Genomic DNA, 22,282 nt, shown 5'->3' with positions numbered 1-22,282 from the left:
ACATACTTCAATGGCTTATTTTTCAATTCATTCTGTCCTGAGACATCATAGCTCTTATTTCTGAAAATTAACTTTTTCGCATTCTGCTTGATATGATTGTGTTTGTTTGAGGTAACTGCAAAATATGAAGCAGTTCCCGTTCCCTTGACTATACAACGCATTCTATCCTAGTCTCCGCCAATATTTGCTATGTAAACTTTCCAAATCGGTTCTTGCATTTCCTTAACCTCTAGGCCAGTGTACTTACTCCCTTATCTAATTATGTATGGATTAATGAGGATGGCACATGTATACTTTTCTGAAATATGAAGCAACCACTTTGTTTTAAATTCATGGGACAGTTATGAATGCTTTGTGGTCGTACGCACAATACACCACCTTGTTTCTGTGCATGTCAACATTGATTGGCTCTCAACAGAACTTTCCACACTTGTTTACTATGCTGCATACTGGTTTGCACAATGTTCACTGCAATGTCACCTCAGGAAGCACTGGTAAAAGGAAGCGGCCTGCCCACTGTCACTGCAGAACAAAAGCGCGCACTTTAGTACAGTGATGCGCACCATATCCGCTTTGAAGCCACTGAGCGGTATTTCTATTTCGATTTTCGTAATGGTGTGAAAAACATGAAAAAAAATCAGAAAAGAAATCAGTATTATTGCGTCGTCATTTTTCTGTGATATTGTAAACACCTGCAGTTAACACTGATCTTCCATATTAGTAAAGGTTGGGAACATTGTAATTTCCTCATGTATAGATGCATTCATATCTGATGGTAACATGCTAAAATATGCTGATTTTTTCATGCATGCATAATACACACATACACCTTTTCTTTAATGAGAGACAGTGGCGTGTTTGATGTCATTTGACCACACATACTATGATGTGGATAGAGTTGAAGTGCGGCGAGAGTGAACAGGGACACAAGAAGAATGATATACATATGCTGGATTTCCCACAGCTGAAGAACCAAGCTGGGCAAAAATGATCTGGTTTGGTTTGGTTTATGGGGTTTAACGTCCCAAAGCGACTAAGGCTATGAGAGACGCCGTAGTGGAGGGCTCCGGAAATTTCGACCACCTGGGGTTCTTTAACGTGCTATGACAGAGCATTGTTAAAGGCTGTGAACAAGCAGTCCACATCAGCAGCAGCAGATGCCCTCTCTACAGATGCAACAACCAATCTTGTCAAGGTCATCTTGACGTCAGAAGCAGTAGCATGGACTAAGCCTCGGTACTATTCCCTTTTATCTAAGAGCACACAGAGGCATCTGCTCTACGTCACCTCTTGTGTAGGACAGTCCAGCATACACTGTTCGTGATATCGCTTTGGACAGTTGGCAGTATCTGTGAGGTGTTTGTTGCGGGTTGTCTCTTTTTGTTTCATGTTAACTATGCGTATCTATTCCTACAACAAATATTTTTGTTTGCATTGAATTGGCATCTAAGCTCAGTCAACAACCAATGTTCAGTTTTGGTTTTTGGCTGTCAGAACATGTTATCACCGAACACTATAGTCAGATTCAATTTAAGTCTGCAGTGAAGCTCTGCCATCTGGACCGCCGCACAGAATTCTTCTGCGCCAAAAAAAGTAGTCCGCTGTTAAAACTTTTATTGTATACTACCATAAGAAGCTTATTACAAGAAAAAATGATAACTTCTAGAATTCTGATACCTGGATAGATTAATAAAGTCAAGCATCGAACAACTAATTTTGTTTACTGTTATTGGTTAGTGGAGTAATACAGGATGCCTCGGGCCATGACCGAGTGCTAACAACTGCTGTTTCTTTTAAGTTTTATCCTACTATACATGAGGTACGCGGTATGTGAACCAGAATCATAAAATTTCAGTCACAGCAATGTCATCTTGCTCAGATGTTTGATGTGGGTTCCACAAGGTCACCATCCTCAAATCCAGCAAACCATTGTCATGAAATGCACCATTATTTTTTTACTTGCAGTTATGTTGTAGGTAGGTATACGTCTGTGTTAAGGTACTCCACTCAGGATGTCGGTTTGCTTCTGCAAACAATGGAAACTCACTAAAAACATGTGTTTGATTTCACAGACGGTTACCAGTTGAAAATAATAACAGTCATATTCACCCGACATCACTGCTATCATTCAGCAGCACAGAGAACCCTATGCAACAATTTTGTGGCAACAAACGACAGAGTGCAGGAACCACTGTGTATACGCATGTATGGAGTGCATGCTGCACGTACTGTTTCTTACTTCAGAATGCTGGCCTTTGCCAGTTACCACCCAGCAGCTATTGCCCCATTTCCATCACTATGCAAGATCAATGCTCAAATGCATGTGCGGTAATTAGTATCCAACTGTACAGCACTGCATACAAGAATTCCCAGTAAGTGTCAGCAGTTCACCCATGATGGCTATCATTAATCCTGCTTTTCAATTATAACCTCAGGAATGCCTTCAGGTACTTTCCCTGGGCCTTTTCACACCTCTGTCCCATTATGGGGACAGTGCTTCTAATTAGCCCCCTCAGTTCATCCATCAATAACTGTTCCCTCTTGAGGCTGTTCACTGGTACATATGTTCCTCCATAATGTCATTTTCCGCCTGTCTTAGTTGTTTTTTGGGCTTCTCCCAATAAATGCAGACTTCATAATCTCTTTTGTCAGTTAAATTGTTATCCTTTGTCATTGTATGACCGTCGCAGCATTCCTTTCTGAAAATTTGACATCCTTCATTTTAAATACCCCTAGTATGCGGTCTTGACATTGCGCGCATCCATCCCGGCATCCGTGGGATTGGTACGCGTTACAGATTCCGCAAATATGTGCTTCCGAATTCGCTCACGCGGATATGTACAGGTCACAGCCTGCCTTAATTTCGAGTGCTACCATACTGTACATGCGCCCGTTTCTTCGCCCTCCATCACGTGCCCCAGTAGTACGGAAGCTCTTTCGCAGCGGCTCAATGCGCGGGCACAGCGGGGAATCAAGGCATCAACCCACGAGACGATTCACTTTGAAACCGGTTCGCATCTCCGTGGTTCGCCGCGTGGCGTCACCTTTGCGTGTGCAAAGTTCTTCGTCCTGTTGCCGGCTGAACTTCGGCACACCATGGCTATGCCGAAGTTCAGCCTAGGTGCCGGTCGCCGAGGAGCAAAAAAAGACCACGTTTTCGCGCCGTTTAGGTTGCCAACAGGAGCATGCTATTGGACAGACGGCAATCCCGGGCGCGCCAATCGGAACGCTTTAAACCATCCGCCTCGTCCGCCAGCTCCAAAATGATCGTACAACACCCATTCCGCCCCACGCCCGAGCGAAGGCCGAAAGCGAGCGGTTCGCTCGCTGGCGGATCCGCCCAAAAACGATCGTACAACGGCCTTAAGCCATCGAGCTCACAGCACAGAGGAACTTAGTTCCGCCGAGGCGCTGCAGGTACTGCAGCCTCCCGACACCGACGACCGCCTCGATGGAGTCGATGAGGTCGTCCGCCGGAACAGGCTCCGGCACTGTAAAGTAAAAACATTGTGCCTTCGTGGGGCGCGTTTTTCAGGTTTCCCAGCGACGAGGAGGCTCCCCGCCGCTACCATCTTTGTCGCCTGAGCCATCGAGCTCACAGCACAGAGGAACTTAGTTCCGCCGAGGTGCTGCAAGTACTGCAGCCCCCCGACACCGACGACCGCCTCGATGGAGTCGATGAGGTCGTCCGCCGGAACAGGCTCTGGCACTGTAAAGTAAAAACATTGCGCCTTCGTAGGGTGGTGCGTTTTACAGGTTTTCCAGCGACGAGGAGGCTCCCCGCCGCTACCATCTTCGTCGCCTGAGCCATCGAGCTCACAGCACAAAGGAACTTAGTTCCGCCGAGGTGCTGCAGGTACTGCAGCCCCCGGACTCTGACGACCGCCTCGATGGAGTCGATGAGGTCGTCCGCCGGAACAGGCTCCGGCACTGTAAAGTAAAAAACTTTGTGCCTTCGTGGGGCGCGTTTTACAGGTTTTCCAGCGACGAGGAGGCTCCCCGCCGCTACCATCTTCGTCGCCTGAGCCATCGAGCTCACAGCACAAAGGAACTTAGTTCCGCCGAGGTGCTGCAGGTACTGCAGCCCTCCAACACCGACGACCGCCTCGATGGAGTCGATGAGGTCGTCCGCCGGAACAGGCTCTGGCACTGTAAAGTAGAAGCATTGCGCCTTCGTAGAGTGCGTTTTACAGGTTTTCCAGCGACGAGGAGGCTCCCCGCCGCTACCATCTTCGTCACCTGAGCCATCGAGCTCACAGCACAAAGGAACTTAGTTCCACCGAGGTGCTGCAGGTACTGCAGCCCCCCAACACTGATGACCGCCTCGACGGAGTCGATGAGGTCGTCCGCCGGAACAGGCTCTGGCACTGTAAAGTAGAAGCATTGCGCCTTCGTAGGGTGCGTTTTACAGGTTTTCCAGCGACGAGGAGGCTCCCCGCTGCTACCATCTTCGTCGCCTGAGCCATCGAGCTCACAGCACAAAGGAACTTAGTTCCGCCTAGGTGCTGCAGGTACTGCAGCCCCCCAACACCGACGACCGCCTCAATGGAGTCGATGAGGTCGTCCGCCGGAACAGGCTCCGGCACTGTAAAGTAAAAACATTGCGCCTTCGTAGGGTGCGTTTTACAGGTTTTCCAGCGATGAGGAGGCTCCCCGCCGCTACCATCTTCGTCGCCTGAGCCATCGAGCTCACAGCACAAAGGAACTTAGTTCCGCCGAGGTGCTGCAGGTACTGCAGCCCCCCAACACCGACGACCGCCTCGATGGAGTCGATGAGGTCGTCCGCCGGAACAGGCTCTGGCACTGTAAAGTAAAAACATTGCGCCTTCGTAGGGTGCGTTTTACAGGTTTTCCAGCGACGAGGAGGCTCCCCGCCGCTACCATCTTCGTCACCTGAGCCATCGAGCTCACAGCACAAAGGAACTTAGTTCCGCCGAGGTGCTGCAGGTACTGCAGCCCCCCGACACCGACGACCGCCTCGATGGAGTCGATGAGGTCGTCCGCCGGAACAGGCTCTGGCACTGTAAAGTAGAAGCATTGCGCCTTCGTGGGGCGCGTCCGGGAGGGCCATGTTGCGAAGCCCTGGACACCACGACAACAGGCCTGGCGCGGGGGCAGGAGCAGCAGGTTCTCCGGGGTTGCTGGGGGTTGGGCGGGATCTGGGCGGGCCGCCCGCCGGGACCGGAGCAGCAGAAAAAGGGTCGGAAGTCTTCGAACTGCAAGTAAAGCCCTATATATATATATAATATATATATGACAGAAGCCAACAGCCACAGAAACCAAGGGGCACAGGGGATTTTTAATTAATTTATTTATTTTATGGTGTTGATCAATTTAGAATATTACTGAATATGTTATCACTTAAAGCTAATTGATTAGAAAAGCAGAAGAAAAAACCACTGCCGCCGGTGGGATCCGAACCCACGACCTCCGAATTACGCGTCCGGTGCTCTACCTCTGAGCTACGGTGACGGCTGTCAAATCTTCTGCTTTCGGGGGTTGAGATCCCCATGCACATCAAACTGAAAAGTGCGAGGCTGCAAAACAACGCACCTGCTTCTTTCTGTGAGAGGAGGTGTCGTCCTCGGAGCTGCTGCACAGCGACTCCATACGCACCTTCGGTATGTGCACCCTTTTATGGCACAGCAGCAGCACTTCTTCAGTGTCTGCATCAGTGATTATTGAACAGGTGGTGGCTACAGTTCCATCCATACGGAACAACTGAGCTTGACTCGCTTCCAGGTGTAACAAAAACCACTCTCAATTACATGCAGATGAGGCAGTTCGTGAGTCCCTTTACAAAAAAAGCCCCTGCGCATTTCGAACCAAATGGCAACGAAGACTAAAATTTCATATATTATATATGCACAATACAGCTATAGATAAGCACGGAAAATTTTGGTGGAACGGTTGGCAACCTATGGCAATGAACTGAACCTAAGCGCGAGATGAAATACAGTTCAGAAGAGCGTGTTGTCGGGCTAGTTGGTTCTGCATAGTATATAAGTAAAATGCGCAACAACTTAGACAGGACACAGGACACAGAACTTACAGTGCACTCGTGAACTGTTGTATGTGTTTCTTTCTGTGTTCTGTCTATATACTAAAGAGATGAAATACAGTCATGGAAACAAAATACTGTAATCAATATAGCAAACATGCAGCTAGCCAAGAAGTGCAAGCTAGGACAGTAAACTACAACGTTTGGGAAAACGTTGTAACGTACCATTGTGAGCAAAATTATGTGAGACCCTGCAAGCGCGTGCTGACGATCATGCCGAACTGCACGCGGACGCCATTTGACAAAGCGGTGTCGAGACCGGCGCAGTCCGCCGCCTAATGAAGCACTTCGGCCCAGTGTGTCGGCTTCGGGGAAACGTTTAGTCAGATGACGCCTGCATGCATTTCGGCATATTCCCGGCACGTGCTTGCATGCACTTCACTAATTTTGGAATGACTTTTGGGTACTATGTGCAACAGGAAAGCTAGTTAGAAAACAGAAAAAAAACGCTTCTCACGCGTACTTATGAAGTAATCAATAAATTAATGCTTGTTCCCTCTCATATTGCTCACTACTGTACGTGCAAGTTGTAAATACTCCAATGCCCTACTTCGCGGAGGAATATATTGCTTACCGCTGAGCAGAAGGATTTGGGCAGAGTAGTGACCAGTGTTTTCTTTGTCATTTTTGTCCTCCCAGAACACTCTGTACATTCCTGTGTTGTCAAAGTCCTCCTTGTGCGCAGAGCTGAAGGCACGTATTTTGTCCACGTGCACAACATGTCTACGATTATCCTGGTCTTAATTGGATTAGCGCGTACATTTCAAACACTTGCCAAAAATAATGACGATTGAAATGATAACCGCTATAGTAATCACCAAAATAACAGGACCAGTAAGTGAAAAAAACTGCAGCCGTCACGCAAACTGGTTGTGGATATATGGATGTGACTGCGGCTATGAACGTTTAAAACAGCCACCAGCAGCCACTCTTAGCAGAAAAGCACCCACTAATACATGCGCCGTAACATTCCAAAATAAACATTCCAAAATTGTTCTAAAAATCCATCATTGCTAAGTCGAATACTGTAGCAAGCTCAATGTGAATCCAGAGACATTGTTTACAACCCTAGTCTCGAGCCATGCTTGCTACATTCCTCCGTTTCCCACAGCTTGTAGCCCGTGCTTGCTCGTGGCATCTTTCCTCGGATTGTAGTATGTGATAAAAGAGTTTCCTCCGAGTGACGAGCATTGATTCCTGACGGCCAAAATGTCGAAGCCGCCCAAGCAGCGAAAGCTCTACTTGGAAACTGTCTTTTGATGGAGACAGCCTGCCGAGGACCACGCAGTACAAGTTGTGCCCGAACAAAACCAGCGGAGGTAAGCGACGGGGCCAACGATCCTTGTGAAGCTTCTCACAGCTTGCTTGAGGAAGACGACTATGTAAATGAAGGTTGTGCTCCTGAAGAGCGTGACGGATGCACGCCACTTCCTCAGTCTGATTTTTCACCGCAAGACATCGTGACCCTGGTGATGGACTTCGTGGTCACTCATGGTCTTTCGTGGACACAGGTTGTTATGCCGGGAAACCCGCCCAGATTCCAAATCTGCAGGCCGCAAGCTTTCTCCTGCGAACGTCCCTTTGACAAGCCCTGGTGCTGCGCCGCAAGGCAACGTGCCCTAACGCTCCCTTGACAAGCCGCGATGCTGCGCCGTAAGTCAGCAGGGTCTTAAGGAGAAGCATCGACGAGCAGCGTGCCTGGACACGTCGCTGGGTGCCAGACTACGAGGCGCCGGTTTCCCTTTCCCCAGGGCGTCACCGCGCGCGGCAAAATTTGAAGCGGGTGGCCGGCGCGGTCGCTGGTTGGTCCTTTCGGACTGCCGTCGAGTGCTGCCTTTGGATTGGCCAGTTCTGAGGGGCCGCCGTTCCTCAGGCTATATAAGCCCCACCGCTGCCGCTTGGGCAGCAGCTACAACTACCGGAGTGACCGAGTGACCGGCCCACCGTGAGTCGAGTGCTGCTCACGAGTGGAGTCGGGTGGTGTGACGTGCTGGTGTCTCGCTGATCGTCGCTGTGCGAGAACAGTCGCGTTGTATAGCTCTCGGCCCCCGTGCCGATGTTGAACTATATTATGCCCTGTACATAATGTATAAAGCATTTTCTTAGTCTCACCGACGCCTGACTCGGAGTCTTCGCTACCGCTAAGAGAGCTGGCAACGCTCAGTCACGAAACGGGTGGCGAGCGCTACGGGACCACCTCTATGGCACAACATTGGTGATAGCGGTGGGATGCCCAAAGTCACAACATTGGTGGCAGCGGTGGGATGCCCCAAAGTCACAACAAGGTGGAGCACTTAATGAAGCTCATGAGTTTTCAAAGTTTCTTTTCAAGAAGTTTGCTGGAATATCCCAGGAAAGTATGACTTTCCATTTGTACTGCCCCGACTGCATGTTGTTCCTAGGCGAATGTGACGGGGACCTCAAGAAGAGGAAACTTACATGTATGCAGTGCAAACACATGAGCGCCACAGATGCCCTAATTGAGGGTGTTTTTTTTGTCAGCCTCTTAGTGATGCAGCAGCTGAATTCAATCCTGTCATCCAAAGAAATTTCTAGGTCACTAAAAACGTCGCTACAAAAAATATCTGAACGACCTACCTCATGCTCCAAGCGTGGTATCACAGACGGGGACTTGTACTGCCAGCAGCGCAAGGAGCTGAACCTCAATGACATGAAAATCAGACTGCCATCAGAGATCACTGTCACGGAAATGTTCAACTCTTCCAAGTTTTCGATTTGGCCTGTACAGATGACAATCAACGAGCTGCCTCCAGCACAACGATTGAAGAATTCTAATGTTGCCATGCTCTGGTATGGTCAGCGTCACCCTGACAATGGTTCTGCAGAGTTGCTGAGACTGGAGTGGAGTGGATCGTCGACAGAGAAGTCTACAAATCAAACATGAGGACTCAATTTTTTGGAAGACATCTATCAGTTTGCTGCATCATTACCACATGCACGCATAATTAGATTAAATACAAAATATGGTTTATATAATGTTAGCAAAATGATGCAAAAATTAATTTTCAGCTGCCTTAATATGGAGCACCTTTTGGTCCTAATAGGTTAACAATTACAACCAAACAAGGGCAGTAAAAATTAATGGAACGAGGGAAGACGCAGAACCTCAGGCACACTGAGCAGTGTGACTGCTACTACCCACAGTACAACTATTTGCATCGTCATGCACTCGTAATTGCTTCTACAATGACTCTTGAGAGTTGTAGTTGACGCCACTACCATTTTTGTACGCCAGTAAAAAAGGGTTGTATGCCGCCGCGGTGGCTCAGCTGTTACGGTGCTCGGCTGCTGTCCCGAAAGACGCGGGTTCGATCCCGGCCGCGGCGGCTAGAATTTCTTTGGAGGAGAAATTCTTGAGGCCCGTGTACTGTGCGATGTCAGTGCACGTTAAAGAACCCCAGGTGGTCCAAATTTCCGGAGCCCTCCACTACGGCGTCTCTCATAGCCTTAGTCGCTTTGGGACGTTAAACCCCATAAACCAAACCCATAAACCAAACCAAAAAGGGTTGCAGGTTTTTCAGGCGATGTCTTCACATATTGCAGGCCTTCAGCCAAAACTTTCATGAGCCTGTTTTGTGCCAAAGAATTTCATAAGTTTGCTTTTGTCAATATTACAGGTATAATTCTTCAGTGCGCCCCGCCGCGGTGGCTCAGTGGCTACGGCGCTCGGCTGCTGACCCGAAAGACGCGGGTTCGATCCCAGCCGCGGCGGCTGAATTTCTTGAAGGCAAAATTCTAGAGGCCCGTGTGCTGTGCGATGTCAGTGCACGTTAAAGAACCCCAGGTGGTCGAAATTTCCGGAGCCCTTCACTACGGCGTCTTTCATAGCCTCAGTCGCTTTGGGACGTTAAACCCCAATAAACCAAACTTCTTCAGTGCTTCCGCTGACGCCCCTGCTAGAGCCCTAATAATATATAATGGCTATAATAATATAATATAATATAATAATATAATGGCCCTAATGGCCCTAATAATATATGGGCCTAATAATATAATGGCTGACGCCCCTGCTAGAGCCCTAATGCAGAACATGGTTCAATATAATGGCTATTTCGGGTGCAGCTGGTGTTTACATCCGGGCAAGTTCGTTGAAGGTAGGAAGATATAATTGTACACTTTCTATAAGAAAAAACCTCTAATCAGACAGAGATGGTTGTTGCTTCAATCCCTCTGTCTGCACAGAAAACATTCCCTATTACTTTGTGTTTGGCGCATGATGGCCTTAGATTGTGTTGTTGGGTTTAATGGCACATAGGCATCTCTCTGTCTGTAGATGTGAGAGAGCACCAATAAATGGGTTGTGAAATCCTCATCAGATGAGTTGCACAGACTGAGGTGCATGTAAATTACTGCTCATGCAAAATGCTAATCAAGCAGAACTTTTTGCTGGGCTAGTTGGCCCATTCTGACATACGTGCAACAGCGCGAAAGAAGAAGCCCGAAGGTGAAAAGAAGATGCAGCACTCTTTCCTGTCCCCTTCGCGCTGTTTCATGTATGGCAAAATGCTACATTTTTCTCTGGCTGTATGCTTGATGTCATTATTTTTTGTTAATTTTTGAAAACATGCACCTTGAGTTTCCTCATGAAAGGTCTTTTTCAACCTGCTGTTGCTTGTATATTAAACCTTGGTACTAACTGAATGCATATGTTCAGTAAGGAAGGGAAGGGAGCATTTTTTTTTTATCTGCATCTGTAAGTGTACATGTGACAGTCTAAACCCTGTGACTTTTGTTGCTTAGGTGATTCAAACACTTCCGCTCTCTGCCTAACACAGATTTATGCATTGCGACAGGAGCATGCTGGATGATTTTTGTATGTGTAAGTGTTGTCCTAGCCTGGCAAAACTAGCAGTATTTTGTTAGGGGCATTGCATGTGATGCGTAGTCAGCCATATTTTACACTTTTTGTATCGGAAACTTTTGCAGAAGTGTGTTGCAATAGTAGTGTTCAGGAAACATTGGAAATGTCTCGCCCCTTACTGCTGAATACGAGAGATGACTAGGGTTTGCGAAAATGCTTCACTACTGGTGTACCGAATATTCCCATATGAAGTTTTTGCATCGCATGCTTGTCTCATTACCAGGTAGCTAGCAGTGCCTTTATGCGCACACAAAACCTGATATTTCAGGCAGTTCTTTCAGGAGGCCTCGTGTGTGTTTTTTTTTTACCCTGGACCCCTTGCTGTTTACTTTTCTGATGTCATTTAAATGACTATAGCTCTTTATAAGCTGTACAGTTACAGTGGACCCCTCTTAAATGGAACGCGAAGGGGATTGAAAAAGTGTTTCATTTATCAGAAGTTTAATTTAAGCAAAGTACACATATTTCACAAAGCAAAACTTTAATTAATCTGCACCAGCCCTTATTGATGTGGGCGCAAAGGAAAAAAAACAATCAATGGTGATTCGCTTCACATTTCAGAGTTGTTTTTTCACTAAGTAACTGTGCATGCTTGAAAGGCTTTGAAGAAAGTCTGTGCACCCTTCATGCTCGAAGCAGTGTTGCAAAAGTGCCACTGCATCTCTGTGCCAGTCCTCACACTCATCACTGGAGGAGGATTGGTCCTCGGCTTGCACCTCGGCAATCATCTCCTCGAGACTTTCCTCACGACATGTGATCAAATTTTCATCTACTGCCTCGTAGTCCTGTCGCGAGAAAGGGGTAGATGGCACCACTTGGCTGAATATGGTGTCAGCCTCAGGTTCAGTATTGGCAACACTTGTCTCATCATGTGGAACTGGTTCCTGTGCTTCTAAACCTGCGTGGTGGAAGCACCTCTGCACAGTTGTTGCTTTCACTTGTTCCCAGGCGTGGGACAAAATGTGTATGGCCGACAACAAGTCGATGGCATAATCCTTACGGCTGTCGATACAAAGCAGCATGCGGTGGAGCAGCTGGCGGTGGTAGTGTACCTTGACATTTTGGATTACTCCTTGATCCATTGGCTGGATTTACACCCATCACATTGGCAGGCAGAAATTCGAGCCTGATGGACTTCAGTCCTTCCACCTGACCGTGGACAGGGCAATTATCCACGATGAACACAACTTTCCTGCCCTGCTTAGTGAACTTCACGTCTTCCTCTCGCAGCCAATTTTCAAAGATGGCCATCTACAACGCGAATGGAAGAGCGTAGATGACGGTCACAGGCAGAGTTCGAACGCCCTTGAAGCAACGTGGGTGCCTCGACTTGCCGATCACCAGCATCTTCAACTGTTTACTACCAGCCATGTTCGCGTCCACCAGTACAGTAATGCGCTCCTTACTGCACTTCCCACCTGTGCAGGCTTCGCCTTTGTAGGCGAGAGTCTTTGACGGAAGCGCCTTATAAAAAAGTCCCATCTCATCGACGTTAAAGGTGTCTCGCTGCTCATAGCTGCTTAAAATCTCCTGCAGTCGCCCCCGTTGTCAGTCGGTGCAGACACCTCTGTTCACTGCAGCGCTCTCACCTGAGATGGTCTTGAAGATGAGGCCATGGCGCTTTTTGAATCGGCTCGGCCATCCATCACTCACGCCGAGATTTTCAACGCCCATTTGCAGGGCTATCTTCCGCGCTTTCCGTTCCTAAATAGGACTGCTTATCGGGAAGTTAGCCTTCCACACACGCTTGAACCAGAGAAAAAGAACCTTTCCTAGCTCTTCATACGGCGTTGTTCTCATTCGCATTTGGTTTGAGGCGAAGGTACCACTCTTGACAGCCCCTTGAATGGTGGCCTTGTTCTTCAAGATCCGCGACAGCGTCGACTTCAGAATGTCAAAGTTCTTCGCTACCTCTATCTTAGATAGACCGCTTCGCTCAAGCTCCTGCAAAACTTGCAATTTCTTCTCAAGCGAGAGTGCTTTGTGCAGCCGTTTCCTAACGCTTTCCATTATGCTGAGACGCCGATCGCGCGTAGGCCTAACGCAGAGCTACAGCGACAAAATCGAAGCGCTTACAAATGACTACTGGATTGGCTTGTCCCGGCTATAGTGTTGGCTGCAAAGGATTTGTTCATGGTTGTAAGACTACTGTTTCATGTAAGAGCACAAATATGCCTTGGCGGTTTCCAAATGTTTAGCTTTTGTGCCGTTTAACCGAGGATAACAAGGAAGTTCTCCATCTGTCCTAGATGTTGAGTTGTCATCATAATAAGACAGGCAGGTGTCCAAAATTTTCATGCTGTTAAATTATCTGCTCCTGCACAGATGTAGCCCACACGATGATCCCATTTCAATACTATGTTCAAAATAACGATTTCCCGAAGGAAAAAAATTGTACAGCTGCAGAATAACAGCTTTAGATTCCAGGAATGTCATTTTTAGAAGATAAATTTTGTGGCCTTTTTGGTCTCAAAGACCAGTGTCCGCCCCTTAGATGGAATGTTGCTTTGCTGTAAACAGTACGAAGTACACCAAAATACAAAACAAATAGACACAATGCTGATATGCAAACTGAACTACCTTTTATTTGCAAGTGGGCATATAGCACGTTATTAATATTTGCAGTTTGCACGTGCACTCCCCAATATAAGATAGAAATGAAGTAAAGATGTGTCCATACAGCCTCGTTCAAGAATGCACTTTAGTGGAAGGTCAAGTTTAAACAAAACTGGCCTGATCATACGAGACGTACAGGGTCAATCACACTTAGCGTGAACACGGCTCCGCGTGGCACCGCGCTCCGCGAAGCGCCGCTTGCAGCGCCCGCAGGAAGCGGCGGTGGATTCTCGGGCAGGCGCAGAGAGCGCGATGGGCGGGGCCACCAGCGCGTCGTCTGCTTCTGCGCGTCGTCTGCTGTCGTGTGGAGTGTCGCCGCGAAGAGCGCTTGCCTGAGGTGCTGACGGGAAATCGTCGACTGTTTCAGACCGATCAAAATGCTCGTTACGCAGCACACACTTCTCTAAAACGGTAGCTCAACATTACTAAAACTCTCTTGGCGTGTAATAAGGCAGTTGCACGGCCCTGACTTCATACTGTAGGAATGCGAAATGGCTGGTGAATGGCAGCCGCATGCCGCGCTCCCTTCCTCGCCTATCTCTCAGGAACAGCGAGGAGAAAAAAAAAGAGTTCGAATTTCTTCTTTGTTTTATTTCGAACGAGAACGATGGATGAAATTATCACATGAGGCATGTTTATCTCCGAGTTTCCAGACTAGAAGCCACCGAAGACAAGCAAATGGCTGAAAAAATATCTGCAAAATGATCACGCAACGCGGAGTGCCGCATTCTTCAAGTCATTGCGCTGTCTCGGCCGGGAGTCGGCACTGATGGTGAGGTTAGATCACTTCGAAAACCACGGTGGCTGCATGTAGTGCGCTTGCACGAGAAAAAAATGCTAGGCGTTGTTATTAAGGGTAAATATTCGATGTGGCAGAAAGAGGCGTCGTGGTTATCGCTCTGATCGAGACCAAGCGCCGCTGGCGGCTAGCCAGCCGAGTCAGCGCAATGAGCTGCAGAATGGCGCACTCGCGGAAAGATTGTGTGATGAGTTTGCAGAAATTTTAGGCAGTCATCGACTTATCACTGGCAGCTTTCAGTCAGAAATTGCAGCCCCTAAATGCAGTAGCAGCTAATCGGTGAACACAGAACCACGTCGTAATGTCTTGTGTTCCAGAGGAGCAAAGAGTACAAATTGTGGAAAAGTGTGTGCTGCGTAACGAGCATTTTGATCGGTCTGAAACAGTCGACGATTTCCCGTCAGCACCTCAGGCAAGCGCTCTTCGCGGCGACACTCCACACGACCGCAAAAAACGCGCAGAAGCAGACGACGCGCTGGTGGCCCCGCCCATCGCGCTCTCTGCGCCTGCCCGAGAATGCACCGCCGCTTCCTGCGGGCGCTGCAAGCGGCGCTTCGCGGAGCGCGGTGCCACGCGGAGCCGTGTTCACGCTAAGTGTGATTGACCCTGTACATCCTGCAGTAATTGTGCTGTACGGAATCTCGTGTCATATGCAACATGACAACACTTCCACATGATGTCGATCATACGGTGTTTTCCTGGATGACACATTTCATGTTTTCAATGCCAGCATCTAGGCCAGATCAACCAAACAATTTTCAGTGCACTTTCCTCGTGAGGAGATGAAATCTGCCAACTTGAGCTAGCGATCACCATGCACCTTGGCATGCTTGCAAATGAGTTGTCACCCACCACCTACAAATGCAGGGTTTACAGTCATTACGAATAAGCAAGTAGTAAGGTCGAGGACAAGGTCAAGATGAGTGGGCTGCAATGCGGCAGAAGTGAATGCTGTTACGTACACTTTCTGTTGGTGACCGAGTTTTGCGACATTGGGTCCAGCAAAATCGGCACATGACCTCATAACAGCAAGAATGCTGTTCATCCACACAGAAGGGGAGCTGTCACTGCAGGTGAAACCTTTCACGTGGAACCACACCCAAAATACCCAAAATAACTTTAATGACACCCAAAATAGGCATTTATAGGCACTATAAAAACAGTATTAAACATATTGTCAACACCTAATTCGTGCTCATATGTAAAAATGGTGCACCTACGAAGCGTAGAAAAAAATAGGCATTTGCCTAAAATCCGGTCTCTAGTGATGTCATTGGTGCACGTTGAAGAGCCCACGTGGTTGAAACTTCCGGAGCCTTCCACTACGGTGTCCCTCATCATAACTGGAGTCGTTTTGAGACGCTAAACACTACAATTCCAACCAATTTTACCGTGACTGTGCAGACAAAACACACCCGGCACATATATCTGCTAAAAGCATTGTGGTTATAACATCAAAGCATAAATATGGGATAGGAGTAACCACGTTTGCTGAATAGCTAAATTTTCTCTGCTCTTAGTAAACTGAAAAGGAAAAAAAAAGTGTCTGTATTGATGGTGGTGCTTTCTGCTAGCAGCAACTAGGCAAGCTATTGTATGCATTATGATTGTACGTACTTGCATGGGTGTTGACAGGTAGTCACACAATTGTCTTAGCTATTCCATTCTGCAAAACTAAGTGAAATTATAATTGATGCTTATGCCTAATAGCTTGTGCACCTGTGGTATTTTTTTTCAGCGAAAGCAGCTGGTCCGCCTGCGGGCAAGCGCCTGAGTACAGCTTCCGTGGCCGCATGGGGAAGCAGTCTTTTATTGCCTCAGAACTGTGCAATGTGGCAACAAGTATGTTGCTATTGATTCCAGTAGCTTTTAATTGAATTTTAATACCGGTTTTCTTTTTCATAACAGGTGAATATTTTGCTACAGTAATTTTCTTGGGGGTAGTCATCTGCAGTTTTCATTCATGTGCATCTGAAGAAGAATGTGCCGCCGCGGTGGCTCAGTGGCTATGGTGCTCGGCTGCTGTTCCGAAAGACGCGGGTTCGATCCCGGCCGCGGCGGCTGGAATTTCTTTGGAGGAGAAATTCTAGAGGCCCGTGTACTGTGCGATGTCAGTGCACGTTAAAGAACCCCAGGTGGTCGAAATTTCCGGAGCCCTCCACTACGGCGTCTCTCATAGCCTTAGTCGCTTTGGGACGTTAAACCCCATAAACCAAACCATCTGAAGAATGAATCAGCAGATGCCTTTCAAAGAAAGCCCTCACACCAGTCATGTCCATCTCTCGCCATGGATCGCAGTTGTTCTTTGCATCTGCCAGCCATATGTGTTCCCATATGTTAGTAGTGCTAAGTGGTCGATCGTGATGTTAGAGCAGCTTTATACAGTTGGTTGGAAGAGCTCTCAGGTGAATTTTTTCCGTAAGTTGTATTTGGATACTGTGTAGTCCTTTCATTTTGGGACTCACTTTGTGTACTAACATGTACAGTCTTTGCCAAAAGTAACCAGGCTGCACGGTTTGCTTCTCAGTTGCATATTGAAGCTATTATGCCAGCCCTCAAGCTCTAAATCTCTGTATGGTAAGGAGAACCCCTGTTCTCACTTTCAAAGAACTTTTTTATCTTTATGAAAGCCGTAAAGGCTCCACTGTTCAAATGAGAAGCAAACCATGCAGCCTGGTTACTTTTGGCAAAGACTGTACTTGTGGCCTTTTCTGTTTTCTCTGTTGGTGAAATAATGTTGATTTCTTTGAGCCAGCAAACTTTTTCTGCTGGCGTAAAATGTACGCTTATTTTGTGCAGGTGCCATCCATGAGAAGACTGGGATTGATGTGTAGAAGCACAGGGGTTCATAAGAAAGTGGTTGCCAGGTTCGGTGAACCGTGGCGATAGAAGAAAAAGGCGCTTTGCTGAAGCATTTATGCCTTGCACCACTGCCGGTCTGGCAACCGCTGTGAGCCCCTGTGCTTCAGCCCCCAGCACGGTGCCCTCCCTTCCCCACGCAGCCCCCACCTCCCAGAATCTCTCCTCCTGCGCGGCCCTCGCTTCCTCCCAAGTTCCCGCCTCCTGCGTGGCCCTCGCTGCCTCGCAGGACCTTTGCACTCGTGCATCCCTGGACACCACCTGAGCCCTCTTGCCCTGTCCGAACCAGGCAGGGCGCCTGATACTGAATAAACTGTTCCTTAGTTGGATTCTTTCGTTGCCTCATTTTGTGCATGTGTATAAAAAGATGCAGCTTTGCAATGCTAAAGCCCATGGCTTTCCCATCGCGAATATCAACTGGAATATGAATATTCGCTGTACTGGAAAGGCAATGGCATGATGAACTTCGGGCCAGTTTTAGCAGGAAGACTGAACAGTGGCCTAATTGTGGTATGTATGAACGTCAGGATTGTGTTGGTAGAGCGGCTTAAAGCGGGTACAATAGCGGCATTCCCCGCAGGGAGGCGTCTGCAGCATGCAGACGTTGGTGAGTGGCGACACCACGGGGTTAACCCGAGCATCCGCAGGGACATCCCCGCAGGGGGATGATGGTGAACAATGCGTCACCACGGACCCGAGCATCCGCGCTTAGCCGTGCGGGGCATCGCCGTGTCCGGGGAAAAGGGGATCCTGGTGGTTGAGCCGATGCCGAGCGTTTGGACCCTTAAGGCCCCTCGGCGGAGGCAACACACCACTTTGGCCCCAGCTTCCTGTAGACGGCACCTCCGGCCTGACCCGACCGGGGGAAATCGGCAGTCGCCTTTTCCTGTTCTCCTCTCCATCTTTCACTTTCCTATCTCCTTTCTTACAACTCTCCTGTATCCTCCTCTTTTCTTCGTTTTTTCCTCTTTTTCCTGGCGGCGAGGGTTAACCGTGTGTGACCAACTACCCTGAGTTGAGTCATATTAGGTTATAGTTAAGGTGTACAGCTGGCGTGGGCAGGACTTTCTTTCAAGTTCCTGTCGCGTCCCCTTGTTGGGCTCCATGGTGGGTGGCTGGCACCATGACCGAAAAACATCAATTTTTTATGGCTCCCCCCCTTTCCAAACCTGATCGCTCTCTTAAAAGAGTGCGGAACGAAGCAGAGTACTTTTTTTCCAAAAAGAAACCAACATTCGCCAAATTCCATGTCGTCCACAGTGAAGTGCAAGATAAACAGGCCAGAATTCTATCCCCCTTCATCGTATCGAAATGCTTAACAGAAGCTTTGGGCCCCGGCTACAAAGTATCAAAAATGGCCAGCGGCGATCTATTGCTGGAACTCCGAGATAATGTTCAAACTTCCAAACTCGCAAACATAGTGTGTATGGGGGAGACACCTGTCTCCATCACAGCACACCGATCCCTCAACACTGTCCGTGGCGTCATCTCCGAAAATGATTTTCTACATCTCACAGAAAAAGAAATGCTGGAAGGCCTTTCCGATCAAAACGTCATTGATGTGTACCGAATCAAAATCCGCAAGGACAACAAAGATGTAGATACCAAACACCTGGTCCTGACTTTCAACACATGCACATTGCCAGAAACCATCGACGTTGGATACCTCAAAGTAAATGTTAGACACTATATCCCTAACCCCCGAAGGTGCTTTAATTGTCAACGGTTTGGACACGGATCACAGAGTTGCCGAGGCCGCAAAACTTGCGCGAAATGCGCGTCAAAGGACCACCATTCTGAGGAATGTGACGCAGCTCTACGCTGCGCTAACTGTGAAGGCGACCATGCTGCGTACTCCAGGGCATGTCCGTCCTGGAAGAAGGAAAAGGAAATAATCACCATAAAAACAAAGGAGAATATATCATTTCGAGAAGCAAGAAAGCGATTCGCAGTCACGAACACTTTCTCTTTCACAGCGAAACCAAACTTCGCTGATGTGGTGCGCAGGGGCGTAGCACCACACAGCACTCCTGCACCTGCCGCGGCCACTTCCACCGCGCCTGTGGCAGTGCCACCCACGCCCCAGGCAGAGACAGCGAAAGCTGCTCTGCCAACCCCAAAGCAGGGAATGCCGGCCCATGGGCCAGCATCCCGCAGGACTTCCCCCCGTCGGGGGAGGCCTGAACCCCACACGCCCGCGGCTTCACCGCGGTCTTCCAGCACCTCTGACGAGGTGATGGATCTAACCCCCAGCCCGCCTGCTTTACAGCGGCGGAACAGCTCTCTTGAGCGGAAGAAGGACAGGGCCCTCATAACGGGCCCAGAAAATAAGTAAACACTTTATTGTCCCTACCCCAAACATAAACATGGCTTTTCTAGTTCAGTGGAACTGTAGAGGATTGTTGAGAAATTACGATGACATAAAAAACATTTTAGGGTCAATGTCACCCGTAGCCTTATGTCTCCAGGAAACCAATCTAGGTCCACAACATATGAACATCCTGAAGCATTATAAAACTTTTAGACGAGATCGTGAGCAAGCAAATAGACTCTCGGGAGGCGTCGCGATTGTCGTACAAAGCGGCGTCCCTGCTAAAGAGATCAGACTCACAACAAAACTGGAGGCAGTTGCGGTCAGCATTGTCAGCTACAAAACTACAGTCCGTGACCTACAGGAACTCATCAATGAACTGCCAGAACCATATCTAGTAGTCGGGGATTTTAACGCTCACTCCCCTTTTTGGGGAAGTGAGCGCTATGACTCTAGGGGTCAAATAATCGAAGATTTTATCCTCACAAATAGTGTATGCCTTTTAAATACAGAAAAAGCCACATACTGCTCCCCTGCCTCAGGTAAAATGACCTGTCTAGATTTGTCTTTTAGTTCACCTTCTGTTTTTAACGATTTTAGCTGGGACGTTATTGACAACCCTTATGGCAGTGATCACCTCCCTGTACTAATCACTTTAACATCCACACCGGAAATAATCCCCACAAGGCCACGGCGCTGGAAGCTTCACCTCGCCGACTGGTCGCTTTTTAGAGCAAATGCAAATTTAGAAAATATACTTTTAGATAATCTCTCCATCGACCAAATAAACGAAAAGTTCACTAACTGTATCATAACTGCCGCACTCACAGCTATTCCTCAGTCGTCAGGAGTAGCGCGACAAAACCATAAAGTGTGGTGGACAAAGGAATGTAAAGAAGCAAAAAAACAGCAAAATAGAGCGTGGGGTAAATTCCGCAGATATCCGACACATGAAAATCTCTTGAATTTTAAAAAGGCAAAAGCTAAAGCTCGGTACGTCCGTCGCAGTGCCGAGAAAGCTTCATGGCAAAAATATGTTTCATCTATCAACAGTCAGATCCCATCTAAAAAAATGTGGGAGCAGGTTCGAAAATTAAATGGCACCTTTTCACCATTCACAATTCCTTTTTTAACAACACCCGGCACACAAACAAGCATAGAGGAACAGGCAGACATATTAGGGGAACATTTTGCTGCAGTCTCAAGTTCATCTCACTATACACAGTCTTTCTTAAAATACAAAAACACAGCCGAAAAACAAAGACTTCCAACTAGTGGAGGGGCAAACCAAAAATATAACAGTGTGATTACCCTCCAAGAAATAAATACAGTACTGTCTGCTGGAAAAAAAACCGCTCCAGGACCCGACCAAATCCACTACGAAATGCTAGCCCATCTCTCTCAACCTGCCGTAGAAGCACTTTTAAGGTTCTTTAACACAGTTTGGATATCGGGAAAAATACCTGAAGCCTGGAAAAAAGCTATTATTGTGCCGCTTCTTAAACCTAGTAAACCCTCAACCTCTCCTAGCAGTTATAGACCCATAGCCCTGACCAGTTGCCTCGCCAAATCCTTCGAAAGTGTTCTAAATATACGACTAACCTTTGTTCTTCAATCCTGTGAACTTCTTGATATCCACCAGTGTGGTTTTAAAAAGGGATGCTCAACTACAGATCACCTAGTCCGTCTCGAAAATACAGTCAGAAAAGCTTTTATACACAAACAACACTGTCTTGCAGTCTTTTTTGATTTAGAAAAAGCATATGATACAACCTGGAGGTTCGGGATCCTCCAGGACTTAGCTGAACTTGGCATCCGTGGCAGAATGCTGAACTCCATTAAAGACTTTTTGTCTAACCGCTCATTTAATGTCCGCCTAGGCTCGACCCTTTCGAGGGATTTTATTCAGGAAAATGGAGTGCCTCAAGGATGTATTTTAAGCACAACTCTTTTTATTGTAAAAATGAATTCTCTTAACAAAATAATACCAAAGTCTGTTATGTATTCACTTTATGTGGACGACCTCCAGATAGCTTACACATCCTCCAACATATCAACATGTGAAAGACAAATACAGCTGACAATAAATAAACTGACAACATGGGCAGACAAAAACGGTTTCCGATTTTCACCACAGAAAACAGTGGCCATTCCGTTTTCACTCAAACGAGGCTTACAGGCAGACCCCACCCTACACCTGAACGAAATAGATTTACCCGTAAAAAATGAACATAAATTTCTAGGCATAACATTTGACAGAAAACTCACTTTCCTGCCTCATATTAACGCGTTAAAAAAGAAAACTTCCCGATCACTAAACATACTCAAAGTCCTTTCGCATAAACACTGGGGTTCTGACAGAGCAAGCCTTCTAAAAATTTATCGTTCCGTGGTACGATCCTCATTAGACTATGGTAGTATAATATATGGTTCAGCAAGACCCTCGTACTTGAAGCGACTTGACCCAGTGCACAATTTAGGTTTACGTCTTTCAACTGGTGCTTATAGGACGTCGCCTATAACCAGTCTTTATGTTGAATGTAATGAACCATCACTTACAGACAGACAAATCATGCTCACATGCTCATACATTCTAAAAATCCGTTCCCTACCGAAACATATCTGTTACGAAATAGTTACAAAGTGTCCATCCAGAACACTTTTTAATAACAAACCACAAACTACCAGGCCACTCCTCCTGCGTTTTGAAGAGATGTGCGAGAGTCTCGGGGTACTAAACACGTTGCCTAACAT

General features: G+C 47.5%; 1 long non-coding RNA gene across 5 annotated transcripts in view; it reads left to right on the top strand.

Moving 5' to 3' along the window:
- Nucleotides 1-17,546, top strand: part of LOC149337125 (uncharacterized) — a 131,414-nt gene extending 113,868 nt beyond the window's left edge. For 2 of the 5 annotated variants that reach the window (XR_016284368.1, XR_016284367.1), the window contains exon 3: nucleotides 8,811-9,983. This is a non-coding gene — a long non-coding RNA (uncharacterized LOC149337125). Of the gene's footprint in view, nucleotides 1-8,810; nucleotides 9,984-16,096 lie in introns of those variants that run through there. The other 3 variants (XR_016284363.1, XR_016284366.1, XR_016284364.1) reach the window with 3 other exon arrangements.
- The last annotated feature ends 4,736 nt before the right edge of the window (nucleotides 17,547-22,282 follow it).

The sequence above is a fragment of the Amblyomma mixtum genome, chromosome 7 (assembly GCF_055824585.1).
Source record: "Amblyomma mixtum isolate Tamu chromosome 7, ASM5582458v1, whole genome shotgun sequence".
Lineage (NCBI taxonomy): Eukaryota > Metazoa > Arthropoda > Arachnida > Ixodida > Ixodidae > Amblyomma > Amblyomma mixtum.
The sequence above is the reverse complement of the archived record's forward strand: the minus strand, read 5'-3'. Positions and strand labels throughout refer to the sequence as shown.